Raw genomic sequence first — 12,502 nt, 5'->3', positions numbered from 1 at the left:
AACAGAACAGTTATATTGAATTCCCTAACTCCCAAAGTTATATGAACTATAATAGATTTTACTTTCATAATTTCAATGAAATATTGTGATAATTTTTTCAGTTATATTTTATAAATGAAGTGATTTTTAAGGTACAGGAAATATTGCAAAACAAAATCTAGGCATCTTTGTTCAACAACAAACATTCTTTAAATATAGAAAATATTGTTTTTGTTATATATTTTAATTTTATAGGTATAAAGGAATATAGTAATTAATAGGCAAAATGAAAAAAGAAAGAAAAAAACCAAAAGTAATGAATAGGTATGCATTCAAGTTTTAAAATAAGGTTACTAGTTAACATTTCATGTACCCTTATTAAATAAATCTTATCATTGGAAAAAAAAGACCATTCAAAATGTTATGGAAAAGTTCCATTTTATTTAATTCCATTTTTCCAACAATGTCTTGATGTCACCATGTATTTAATACCTGTGATCTTTAGGATAAACTCTAGTGACTCAGTGGCTTCGAGTTGGGTTGCAAACCCAAAGAGAAAGATTGGGTAGTTTGCTTATATAATGATTATAGCCAGAGGACCCCAAGGCCCAGTAATACCATGCCCTATAAGGTCTCCCTGGTTCCTTCTTTATTTTTATTTAAAATATTTACTGTATCTCTGAAAGGCTATTATTCACATTTTGGTGATATGACCTTACAGCCTTTTAAAGGTACATGTGTAATAAAAATAAGTATTGAGTCCTTACCTGCTTGATTTACCCCAAGCCATGATACAATAACAAGAACTAAATATAAGCCTACCACAACCATTAATAAATTGAGAAGGTAGGAGAAAAGTCTTTCAGACATGAGTCAACAATTATCAAAGGATTTTGGTTCCAAAAGTTTGGAAACAAAAAAATAATTGCAACTGTTACCCCAGCCTCTGGCCAGAAGCAATTTCTAGACAGTTGGCACTGGAATGAAGATAAAAATTAAAATTTGTGCATCCTCCCTGACTTAAAAAATATGAGATCCAAGTTTAAGAAATATAAATTGGTGGGTAGTTCTGAAGATGATTTTTGGAAAAGGGGAAATTATACAGGAAAATACCTGCAGAATTTGAACATGCAAATTCTATATATGTAAAATTTCTGCAGGTATTTTCCTGAAGAATGTATCTATGTTTGTGTATATATATAATTTGGTTGTGTATTGATGAGCACCGGGCATGCATGTGTAGAGGAAATTATAGAATGGGAAGAAATTGTAAGCACAAGATACCAAGAGTTCAAACACAGTGGAGAAATGTTTGAGCTTTGACTGGATGTAATGTAGAACCTTAGATGAAACAATCAGATGATTGACTTGCCTTTGAGTGGAGATTGTAGAAAATTCATACTTTAGTACTCATATTAAATAATCCCTGAATTGTAAGACACCTAGTGCTGTTACAGCAAAGGTTAAAACAAGCTTCAAAGATATCCGGCTGAACAGCAAGTAATATGCCTTCCTGAATGAAAACCAAAACTCTTTAAACAAAGAGAACATAGTCCAGATACTCAACAATTTACAGTTAGCTTTGCCCAGCATCCAATTAAAAATTATGCATCATGGCAAATAGCAACAAAATGTTACCAATAACCAAGAGAATTCAGTCACTGGAACAGAAATCACAGCTATGAAACAAGCTGACAAGTATGTCGAAACAGCAATTATAAACTAGTATAAGGAGCCTTGAGCTCTTTCTCATTTAAAAACTTGCTCTTTGCCAGCAACTAAAGGGATCATACGCGATGCTTAGGAGGCTCTGAGTTTATCTGATGAGAGACGAAGAATTCAGAAAAGAACGAGGGTGACCAGGATTGTGTAGCTTAAAAATATTATTAATATCACAAAATTGTACATCTGAAATCTGTTGAATTGGTATATGTGTTGCTGTGTATGGTTTCAAGAAAGAGAACCAAATAAAATTTAAGGGAATAGTGCAACTATTAGAACGATAGGTAAATTTTTAAGAAAATAGTAATACAATGAGAAATTTGAAGATTAAAAAAAACAACAATGAAATTTTAAGATTGAAAATAAAATTCAGGTGGGGTAGTAGATAACCACAAAGTAAACAGTTGAAACACGCCCTGTTTACTGCTCTACTGGGGAGGGAAAGATGAGACTTCCTATTCCCATGAATCGTCACCATCCCAGAAACCCACAGGAGCAGTTCTACTCTGCCATAGCAGGCCCCCATGAGTCAAAAATCATCTCAATGGCAGTGTGTTTAGTTCGCTTTTAGTCCCCAGTTTACCACATGCTGAAGCTATAATATGCCTCACCTATGGTTTTGTTTTTGTTGCTTTCGGGTGGGCTCATCTTATGATTAATAATATGTACAAAAACAATGTTGCAGCATGTGATTTTCAAATATTATCATCCATATATCAACACCAAAAGACTGCAGACATTTAAAATTATAGATACTTAGTATAAAAGCTAATAACCATAAAAACAAAAAATTTAAAAAGCAATATATTTAAAATTAGTCAAAATTCAAAGTCCACATGGAACAAGTACACCAGCTCATGTGGTCATGAGATATTAATGGGCTCAGGTAACAGGCACGAAAGACCAAGGACCATCGTGTTGATGCAAATGAAGGTGATGGTGGTATGGAATCCCAGAGCCCATATGTAGACAATGGACATCCTCACACAGAATGGTCGCAAGGAAGAGACAAGCCACTCAGGTGTAGTATAGAACTGGCAAACATAGCACTTTCCTCTAGTTCTTTAATACTTTCCCCCGTGTCCACTATCATGACCCCAATTCTACCTTACAAATCTGGCTAGACTTGAGCATGTACACTGGTACAGATAAGAGCTCCCAATACAGGGAATCCAGGACAGATAAACACCTCAGGACAAATAATGAGAGTAAGGATACCAGGAAGGTAGGGGAAGGTGGGGAGAAGAAAGGAGAAACTGATGACAATGATCAAAGTATAACCTCTCCCCCACCCCAGAAGGAGACGAATAACAGAAAAGTGGGTGAAGGAAGATGGCAGTCGGTGTACGACATGAAAAATAGTAATAATTTATAAATTATCAAGGGCTCAGTGGGGGACGGAGGAGAAAAATGAGGAGTTGATACCAAGTATTCAAATAGAAAGAAAATGTTTCAAAAATTATGATAGCAACATATGTACAACTATGCTTGACACAATGGATATATGTATAGATTGTTATAAGAGCTGTAAAAGCCCCCAATAAAATTATTATAAATGAATAAATAACATAAGTCAGCATTAGCTAAGATGCAGACATCAGAATGATACCCTACCAAAAGTTGGGGACTTCCTGTATATGAAATGAAATATTATAGATTTAAAAAACAGAATAGACCATAGGTTCTCAAACTTATTTGGCATATTGACTCCTGTTTTCAGGGGGAGGAAACTCAATTTACTCATGGTAATTAAAAAGTTTGTCCTATAGCCCATCATCCAAAATAAAGTGTAGATATCTGTTTTATAGCCCTCCTGGATCATCCCAGCGGCCCCAAGAGAGAGCAGTATCACCTGCTTTGGGAAGCACTGGACTAGACAGTACAGAAGAAAGAAAATGAACTTGAACATGGCAGTAGGATTTGTAAAGTATTACTCAGAGAATAAATGCTGAAATAAAATTAAGCAGAACTACAGAGACATGTTTTATAGTGTAAGTAGTCTAACATATGTATAAAGTATAAAGTATGTGTAATCTTATAGTATATGTATAACTCCCCAAAAAAGGCAAGGCAAGAAAAAAAATTGAATGTGCAATTGACCAATAATTTTTTTCCAAAATTAAGGACCTTTATAAAGCAATTTATCCAAGAAGTTCATTCATTTCAAGGAAGAAAAAAACACTCAGACAAAAGCACAAAGCATTTTAATAAATTTACTAAAAATCAATGATAAATAAAAAGTCCACACTTATTGTCATTGAGTCAACTCCAACCTATAGTGACCCTATTACTCTGGTGGTGCCATTAATCATGCAGTGAGCTGCTAAGCACAAGGTCAGTGGTTTGAACCCACCAGCTGCATTTCAGGAGAAAGATAAGGTTGGCTTCTCTGTAGAGATTACAGTCTCAGAAATCCCAAGGAGCAGTTCTACTCTGTCCCGTCGAATCATTAGGAGTACAAGTTAACTTGATATCAATGAGTGAAAAAAATCAATGGTAAAGTGAAAACATTTAAATCAGACAGAGGAAAAAAGACTCATAACATCCACACGTCGTTCTCATCGATAGTAACAGCAGAAACAGCAAAGCGTGGTAAGTTCCCACACACTGAGCATCAATAGGAGATTGCTATGGAAAACGGCAGGCATTATGTGACCACCACTTTTGGGTTAGATGTCACATATCACTTTGGATGCTTCTTCAAATAGTTTGGGGAAGTATAAATTGGTGATATGATTAGAATCATTGCCAAATTACTGTGGATGTAAAAACAACCAATTCTGTAAGGACTGATGATCCCTGGGTGGCACAAATGATTAAGCACTTAACTGCTGGCCGAAAATTTGGCAGTTCTAGCCTACATGAGGCATCTCAGGGGAGAGGCTTGACCACCTCTGCTGGAAGCCCACAGCTTTGAAAGCCCGCTGGAGCAGCGGTTCTCTGCACACCCACGGCATCAGCACGAGTCCAATTCAATGTAACACAAACTAACGACGGAAATTGCACATAAATATCGACCCTCCTTTCCTCATCCCCTGTAGAGCCACTCGCCCTGCCGGTCTGTGGCGATCCGTGGACACTGCTCTCTTCCGCAGGATGGGGTTTGCTAAAGTTGTCAAGAATGAGGCCTACTTCAAGAGATACCAAGTGAAATTTAGAAGACAACGAGAGGGTAAAACGGATTATTATGCTCAAAAACGCTTGGTGATCCAAGATAAAAATAAGTACAATACACCTAAATCCAGGATGATAGTTCGTGTAACCAACAGGGATATCATCTGCCAGATTGCTTATGCCCGTATGGAAGGGGATATGATTGTCTGTGCAGCGCATGCTCACGAACTTCCCAATTATGGTGCGAAAGTTGGCCTGACCAATTACGCTGCAGCACATTGTACTGGCCTGCTGCCAGCCTGCAGGTTTCTTATTAGGTTTGGCATGGACAAAATCTATGAAGACCAAGTGGAGGTAACTGGACATGAATACAATGTGGAAAGTGTTGATGGTCAGCCTGGTGCCTTCACCAGCTACCTGGATGCCGGCCTTGCCAGGACTACCACTGGGAATAAAGTGTTTGGGACTCTGAAGGGGGCTGTGGATGGAGGCTTGTCTATCCCTCATAGTACCAAGCAATTCCCTGGTTATGATTCTGAAAGCAAGGAAATCAATGCCGAGGTGCATCGAAAACTCATCCTGGGTCAGAATGTCATGGAAGAAGATGAAGATGCTTACAAGAAATAATTTTATCAATACATAAAGAACAACGTAACTCCTGACATGATGGAGGAGATGTGCAAGGAAGCACATGCCACTAAACGAGAGAAACCGGTCTATGAGAAGAAGCCTAAGAGAGATGTGAAGAAGAAGAGATGGAATCGTCTCAAGATGTCTCTTGCCCAGAAGAAAGATCAGGTAGCTCAGAAGAAGGCAAGCTTCCTCAGAGCTCAGGAACAGGTTGTGGAGAGCTAAACCAAACCATAATTTTCCATGAGGATTTATTACATAAATTCAATAAACGATTTCAAGCACAAAAAAAAAATCGACCATCAAACAAACCATGGCTACTCACTTGCTTACACAGCCCAACGTAATTTTTTCCCCTTAAAGTCTTGGATTTCAGGCCTGTTCCTGGACACTGAACTTAGAAAATCGCATTAACTAAAACACACCTGTTCTAATTTTTTTAATAGCGTTCCAATATATTTTTGACTATTAAGTTATACTAATTTATTAATTTCTCACCCTAGTTTTAAGTAAGGAAATAATTCAGACCCACCCACACAGGATGACCAAAAATATAAGAAATATTTGGAAAACAATTGCATATGATGAGATGTCCCAGAGAGGCTGTGTGGGGGCCTGTGGGGGCTGGTCAGCTCTGCAGGGAGCTGCCTATCATACAGTCAGGGGCTCAGACTGACCAGGCACTCTGCAGGCTTCAAACAATTTAAAGGTTTGGAAACCCAAAATGGCAGTTCTTTTTGTCCTATAGAGTCACTATGAGTTGCAATTAATTAGATGGCAGTGGGATTTTCTGCTTTTGAATGGGAGGCTGTGCAATATCTGCAGTGACTGCAGGCTAGAAACCGGGTTGCTAGAGCACAGCTTGAGAAGAATGGGCAAGAAAAAGGAAACTTGAAAAGGCACATACATATAGGGAAGGCCCACCTTTTTGAAAAATTCAAAATTTTTGAAAATTTTGAATTGAAATGTTTCTTCTTTAATCATGCTCTAAACATTTCAGAACACATTTTAATACCTAGAAGTAAATGGATAATTTGTGTTGAATGTCTCAGAGGTGAGATTAACACCAAGTGCCTTTATAAGAAAAATTCTAACTTTCAAGAGTTTCTGTGTACCAATGAGAAGTTGTGCCACCTTATAACAAGACTGGAATATTTTAATAAAGGAGTTTGAACTCTCTGACAAACCCATTTTGGGATTCAGAACATCTGACTCTCTGTTTATTACACCAAACTTACTCCCACTCAGTGATAGTGACCCTGCTGGCCAGTGGAACTTCTCCTGTGGGCTTCCTGAGGCTTTAAACCTTCACAGGAGCAGAAGTCTCATCTCTGTCTTGTAGATGGCTGCTGGGCCAAGAGCTGAACTTATGGTTAATAGTCACGCACATAGCCAGTCAGGTCTCCTTATTTATTAAACCGTAGCATAGTTCTGGCTCCTTTTTAAAGATAATTTGGAACTGCCTGCCATTCAGTTCCTAATAAAGGTATAGAAATACTTGGAGATGATTCCAAGTACATGTAATTTGCACTGTTCAAATATACTTTGGATCAAAGGATACCATGTGAAGTATAACTTGACCTCAATACCTAGTATAACAGAAAGTACTTTCAATAAAGCCAGTATGCATTTCCGCTGTCTCGGGTTAGCTAAAACTATGTTAGAATATTCCATTTTTCATAGGTGAGCAGAATGGATTGTGGCATATAGCATATGTTCTGTATCTCAAAAACTGGAGCTGATAGGGGAAAACTGGTGCCATTTTTAGAATTGGCAGGTCACATATACTCGGAATATGTCTAATATTTGAGGCATTAACATGGTTTCTAGCCAGTGTTATGATGCATACCATGCATAGGAATAAAAATCATCAACCTTACATGGGGGTTCTAACATTGCAAATCTTTATGGTAACAGACAACCTCAGATTTCTCCCACAGAAACGATTGGTGGATTTGAAAAGCCAGTCTGGTTACCAAGCAACCCACATTGTCACCACGCAAACCCAAACAGAATTCACTGCCATCAACTTAATTCCCACTCAAATGGATACACTATCGTTTCAGATAAGCTTGTCTTTCTTCCACAGAAGGCCTGGTGAGTTTGAACCACTGACCTTGAGGTTAGCAGTCTAATATCTAACCCTAGCAGCACCAGGATCCCTTGATCGAACAACCAGGGCACCTTAAATAATGACCCAATGACACATGAATCAAATTAATCAGCTTCTGTTGAGGTAATGCCTAGTTATGGAAACTGCATGGGAGTCAGAATGCAATTCGGCTCCAGGGAGTTTTCAAAGGCTGATGGTTCCAGAATACATGACAGGCCTTTTTCCCAATGTGCCTCTGGATGAACCCCAACCTCCAACATTTCTATTCCCCAAATGCATTCACCTTGCACCACCCAGGCACTCACTACCTTATAGACATATGCTGATGGTTACTGTGACTGCTGTAGCCGATTTCCTCATCCCGTATGCCAGGGAGTCAGTTTTATGAAGGCGATGAGATGATGACTGGCACCTCACATGCGTTCTTTCTCTTAGTAATTGAACTCTGGGATTCATAAGCAATCAGATCTTTTTTATTTTCTAACCTTCAACCCTGGATGACATCCAATATATGGAAATCTATGGGCATCATGCCCACTTTCCAATTAAGTGTCTTCTTGTCCCCAGGGGAGGACCCTTGAGTCTTTTGTGGCCAAGTTGTTGCTGGTCCTGGTAGTTCAGGAGCTGCTTTTCTTTAATCCCTGGCTGGTGTTCTTAGTCGTGTCAACCTTTGTGAACCATTTTATAGGCCCCTCACACTTAAGTTTTGTTTCATTTTGTTTTCCCCCTAACTATTCTCCGTGCTTTTAAAACCCTGTCTTTTTACGACCCAGTCTTCTGCTGGGTCTTGGGCCTCACGGGTTTACCTGACTTCACCTGCCTTCCCATCCCGTCGTCTCCCTTACCCTCACTGTGCATTTCAGGATTCGCCAGTAAACACCGGTGTCCGTATCCGTGACAGGCAGAAAACATATATCCTCACAATTGTGACTGTTCTGCAGTCTTGATCTGATGCTGACCACTTTCCCGGCTTTGCGAGTAGGCCTGAAGCTTCCCCTGGGTGACATCGGCAAAGCTGATCCCGGAAACGGGCTTCCCAGGCTCCTTCATGCCTGTCCAATTGAGTGCGCTAGCTCCCCTCCGTCTCCCCTGCTGCCAGGGCGGCGAGAGTATGAGTAGCTGACCCCTTCACCCCTCTGCTCTGTCTGTAGGTGTTAGATGAACTCCTTCCCCCCACGGTGTGTCAAAGTTTAAAGTGGGAAAAATTAAATGATAGTTGAAAATGGTGGTTCTTGGGGCAAATCCAACAATGTATTATATTACCAGAATTGACCAGAGTTTAACAGATCAACAGAAGCATTCTTCAGTGTTTGTCCCAAACATCTCTCCCCCTAAAAAGCAGTATGCACACAAAGAGGTCCTTAACAGAATCAAGATTAAAAGCTATAACCACTAGTACAGGTGAGAACACTCAAATTGCCCTTGCAGGCAAGTCACGCACCAGAAGGGAGGCTGATTGGGAGTGGCGTCCTCCTCTTGGCTGTTTCGCTACTAAATCAGGGATCGCTCCTACTTCAGGCGGGAAAGGTATACTTAGAGATTTTATGCCTGGCAATTTTGCAGTCTTTCAGACTTTCTGAACTTATCACTAAGGCAAGCATAATCTGCGAGACGCAGGCAGAAGAAGATAAGCAAGGAGTGTAACAGGTGGCAAATGTCTGATCGACCTACACTGCCAGAATCTAATGACTACAGAGGATGTTGAAGAGCTTTGTTTCTGTCTGCAGTCGGCATATCAGCTTCAAAATTTAAAGACATATTTTAGCTCCCTGAATGTATAAGAACCTGGCTTGATGATTAAAAAGGCAAAGTTCTGCGAAACTGTATTCTTGTGGGCAGACTACTTGCCCCTGCTCTCTCAAATTATTAAAGAGATCTATGTTTGCTGGACCCGTTCCCCAACTCTTGTCATTTCTTTGTGATGCCTGTGGTCTGCCCTATAAACTGGGGTGGAGTCATAACTTGTTTATTCACGGTGGGGTTTTTAGGATCCAGATGGCTTTTATGTCTCTTATCATTTCTAACATGCAATCAGTTCTCTTGGAAACCTTGGTTAATAGCAGCAAGTGTGCTCTTATGACATAGCCTACCATTTTCAGGGCACATTTTTCCACTGCCAAACTTATTACAAAGAATATCAGGGTTTTTTTTTCTTATGGTCTGAGGATTAATCTTGCCCCAGTTCTTAAGGATGTATCATAGAGATGTGTCAGAAAGCATCTCACTTTCGTTTCCCTCAGGAAAGCCCAGAGCGATCATGACAGAGCTCTTGTGTAGCCTCTCTCCTCTGCCGTGTTACAAGCCTGCTTGCAGAGCGGGTTAGTGCTACAAAGCTGGGTTTCCAGAACTAACTGGTCCTTACTGGGCAACCTGGCCGACCTCACCCCTTTTGGATGAGGCCCAACTGTCCCCACTGTGGAAACTTTCTCCAGGATGCTTCTCCCTCTGGGAGACTTTTCCTCCCTCCTCACAGGTGTGAAGAGCTTTAGTTGGGACTCGCTGCTAAATTCTCCGAAGGCCCAGGCCTCCGCTCAGGGAGTTGCCCAAAGTCACGACACTCCCTGTGGAAACCCCGTGTGGAGCTGCTGGTGGTTTCAGAGTGCTGACCACGAGGATGGCAGCCCAAAGCATACCCGCTGCACCACCGGGGCTCCTGTCTGTGTCTGTGTCTGTGTGTGTGTGTGTGTGTGTGTGTGTGCATGCGCGCAACATAATTGTTCACATAATATGGAAACTGTTTGATTCATAAGCATGTGTGTGTTATAAAATCAAAGTTGGGTCCATAAAGAAGGAAACATCCAGAAGTGAAAGTTACATTTTTACTAACCTGTTGGCAGTTAGAAACCACCTGCTGTTCCGTGGGAGAAAGACCGGTGTTCTACTCAAGTCCACAGTGGCCGGCTCAGAAACCCACAGGGGTCACTACGAGTCAGCGTTGACTTGATGTCAGTGAATTCGGTTTGGGTAGTTTATTGTTTTAGAAGGCCTTGCTACACCAATTAAAATAGTGGTCTCTTTCGGACTGTCCTATTAAAAATATATACAACAGCTTGTTGATACAGCAAGGAAGAACCTGTCTAATAGGTTTCTGAAGAATTTCCAAAATGAATGCTTATTTAGCCTGCGGAGGAAGCACGCACACGTGGCCTCTAGGTGGCCGCCACCTTGTGATAACAGCTCACATGTTGCGTTGTTTTGGGAAGGGGGTAAGCTCAACGTTTCCGTTTTTATAAATTAAACAGATGACTCGCTGTCTGCTTTTCCATACACCTAAGGATATAGTCAGCTCAGTGCCTTAAAAACACTAAAAGGCGGTGCTTTCTTCTCCACTTCAGACTCACAACAGCTTAGTGCAGGACAAAAGAGCAAAAAGACCTTCAAACAGAAAAACAAGCTCAAGGAAACAACAACTTGGTTTTCAAGGTCACGGCAAAGGAACACGGAAGGAAGCCAGTCCCAAACACAAAGACAATGCTTGCAGCCTAACCAGACCTCACAAAAGTCCTCTCGGGCAAGCTGTCACGTTCTCGGCCATAAACAGACTAATAGACCCCCAAGCCAAAGTGGGAGAAGTATTGTCTTCTGGTGAGAATTCTTCCACCTATGGGCTCTGGCGATATTCTTTTTACAGACCTGAATAGATGCAGAAGTGGAAGGGATTTTGGTGGCTGCCCATTTTCTTGCCTGGGTAAGAATGTGGCCTGATCCCATCAAATTGAAAAACGGTTTTTGGTGAAGGGGGTCTCTGCTGTCCTGGCTTGGCTTTCCAGATGTGCTTCCAGAATTCACGTTCTCCTGTCACCAAGAGAGAGATTTACTTTTGGAAGACATAGAGCATCATAAGAGAATTGTATTTGGACTCTCCCGGAAAGAAAACATTCTTATCAGTCAGAGTAGTTGGCGTCATTGTTTCTCACCCCTCAAATGCATGCCACGTCGTTTGAAGGGTTCGCCTGTTCCCACGAGAGTCTGGAGAACTGCTCTGCTAAGAGTATCTGAGACAGGTGCTCACTGGCTCTTAGCGCCGACTCTGCTCATGATTTTGCCAAATCTCTACCTTCTTTGTGCTATTTCATTGCTATTGTTGTTAAGTGACATATTCATAGCAAAGCGAACCACGACTTGAACCCGAGCCGTCCCCACAATTGTTCCTATGCTTAATCCCATTGCTGAGCCGCTCCCATCACTCTATCTCTTTTCAATCTCTCCTTTCCTTTGCTGCCTCTCTACCTTACTGTGCATGACGTCCTCCTCCAGGGATTTATTTCTCCTGATAACATGCCTAAAGTTAGGAAGGCAAAGAAATTTCTGCCATCCTTGCCCCTAAGAAGCACTCTAGTCTTGTTTCTTCCAAGACAGATAGATTGGTTTGTCCCTTTAGTAGCCAAACATACTTGAAAGACTCCTCTCAAACACCACATTAAAATGCATTGAATCGTCTTCAGTCCCCTTTACTTAATGTCCAGCTTTCACGTGCAGATGAGGCAACTGAGATGCCAGTGGCTTGGGGCAGGTGCGCATTCGTTCTCAGAGTCCCATCTTGCTTTGGAACACTTTACAGGGGTCTTGTGCAGCATCTTTCCCCAAGGCACAGCATCTTTTGATCTCTTGACCGTTGCTTCCATGAGCATGGAGTGTGGATCCAAGCAAGACAAAATCCTTGACAACTTCAATCCTCCATTTATCATGAAGTTACTTTTGGTCCCGATATGAAGATTTTGGTCTTATTTACATCGAGTTGTTTCCTTACTGAAGTCTACAATCGTTACCATAATGGGCAAGTGCTTCAAGCCCTTCTCACTTTCAGTAAACAAGATGCCTCCTCTGCATATCACAGATCATTAATAATCCTGATACTATCCAGCTTCTCCAATGATTTGTGCAGCATACAGATTCAGTAAGTATGTGGAAGGATACAACGCCGACAAACACCTTTCCTGCTTT

At 40.9% G+C, this 12,502-nt stretch overlaps 1 protein-coding gene and 1 pseudogene across 3 annotated transcripts in view; both read left to right on the top strand.

The window, feature by feature from the left end:
- The window catches only part of GRID2 (glutamate ionotropic receptor delta type subunit 2), a 1,629,781-nt gene that overhangs the window by 1,138,819 nt on the left and 478,460 nt on the right, over positions 1-12,502 (top strand). The window lies entirely within an intron of this gene.
- Positions 4,798-5,670, top strand: LOC142443558 (large ribosomal subunit protein uL18 pseudogene; annotated as a pseudogene).

Source organism: Tenrec ecaudatus, chromosome 3 (genome assembly GCF_050624435.1).
Source record: "Tenrec ecaudatus isolate mTenEca1 chromosome 3, mTenEca1.hap1, whole genome shotgun sequence".
Lineage (NCBI taxonomy): Eukaryota > Metazoa > Chordata > Mammalia > Afrosoricida > Tenrecidae > Tenrec > Tenrec ecaudatus.
The sequence above is the reverse complement of the archived record's forward strand: the minus strand, read 5'-3'. Positions and strand labels throughout refer to the sequence as shown.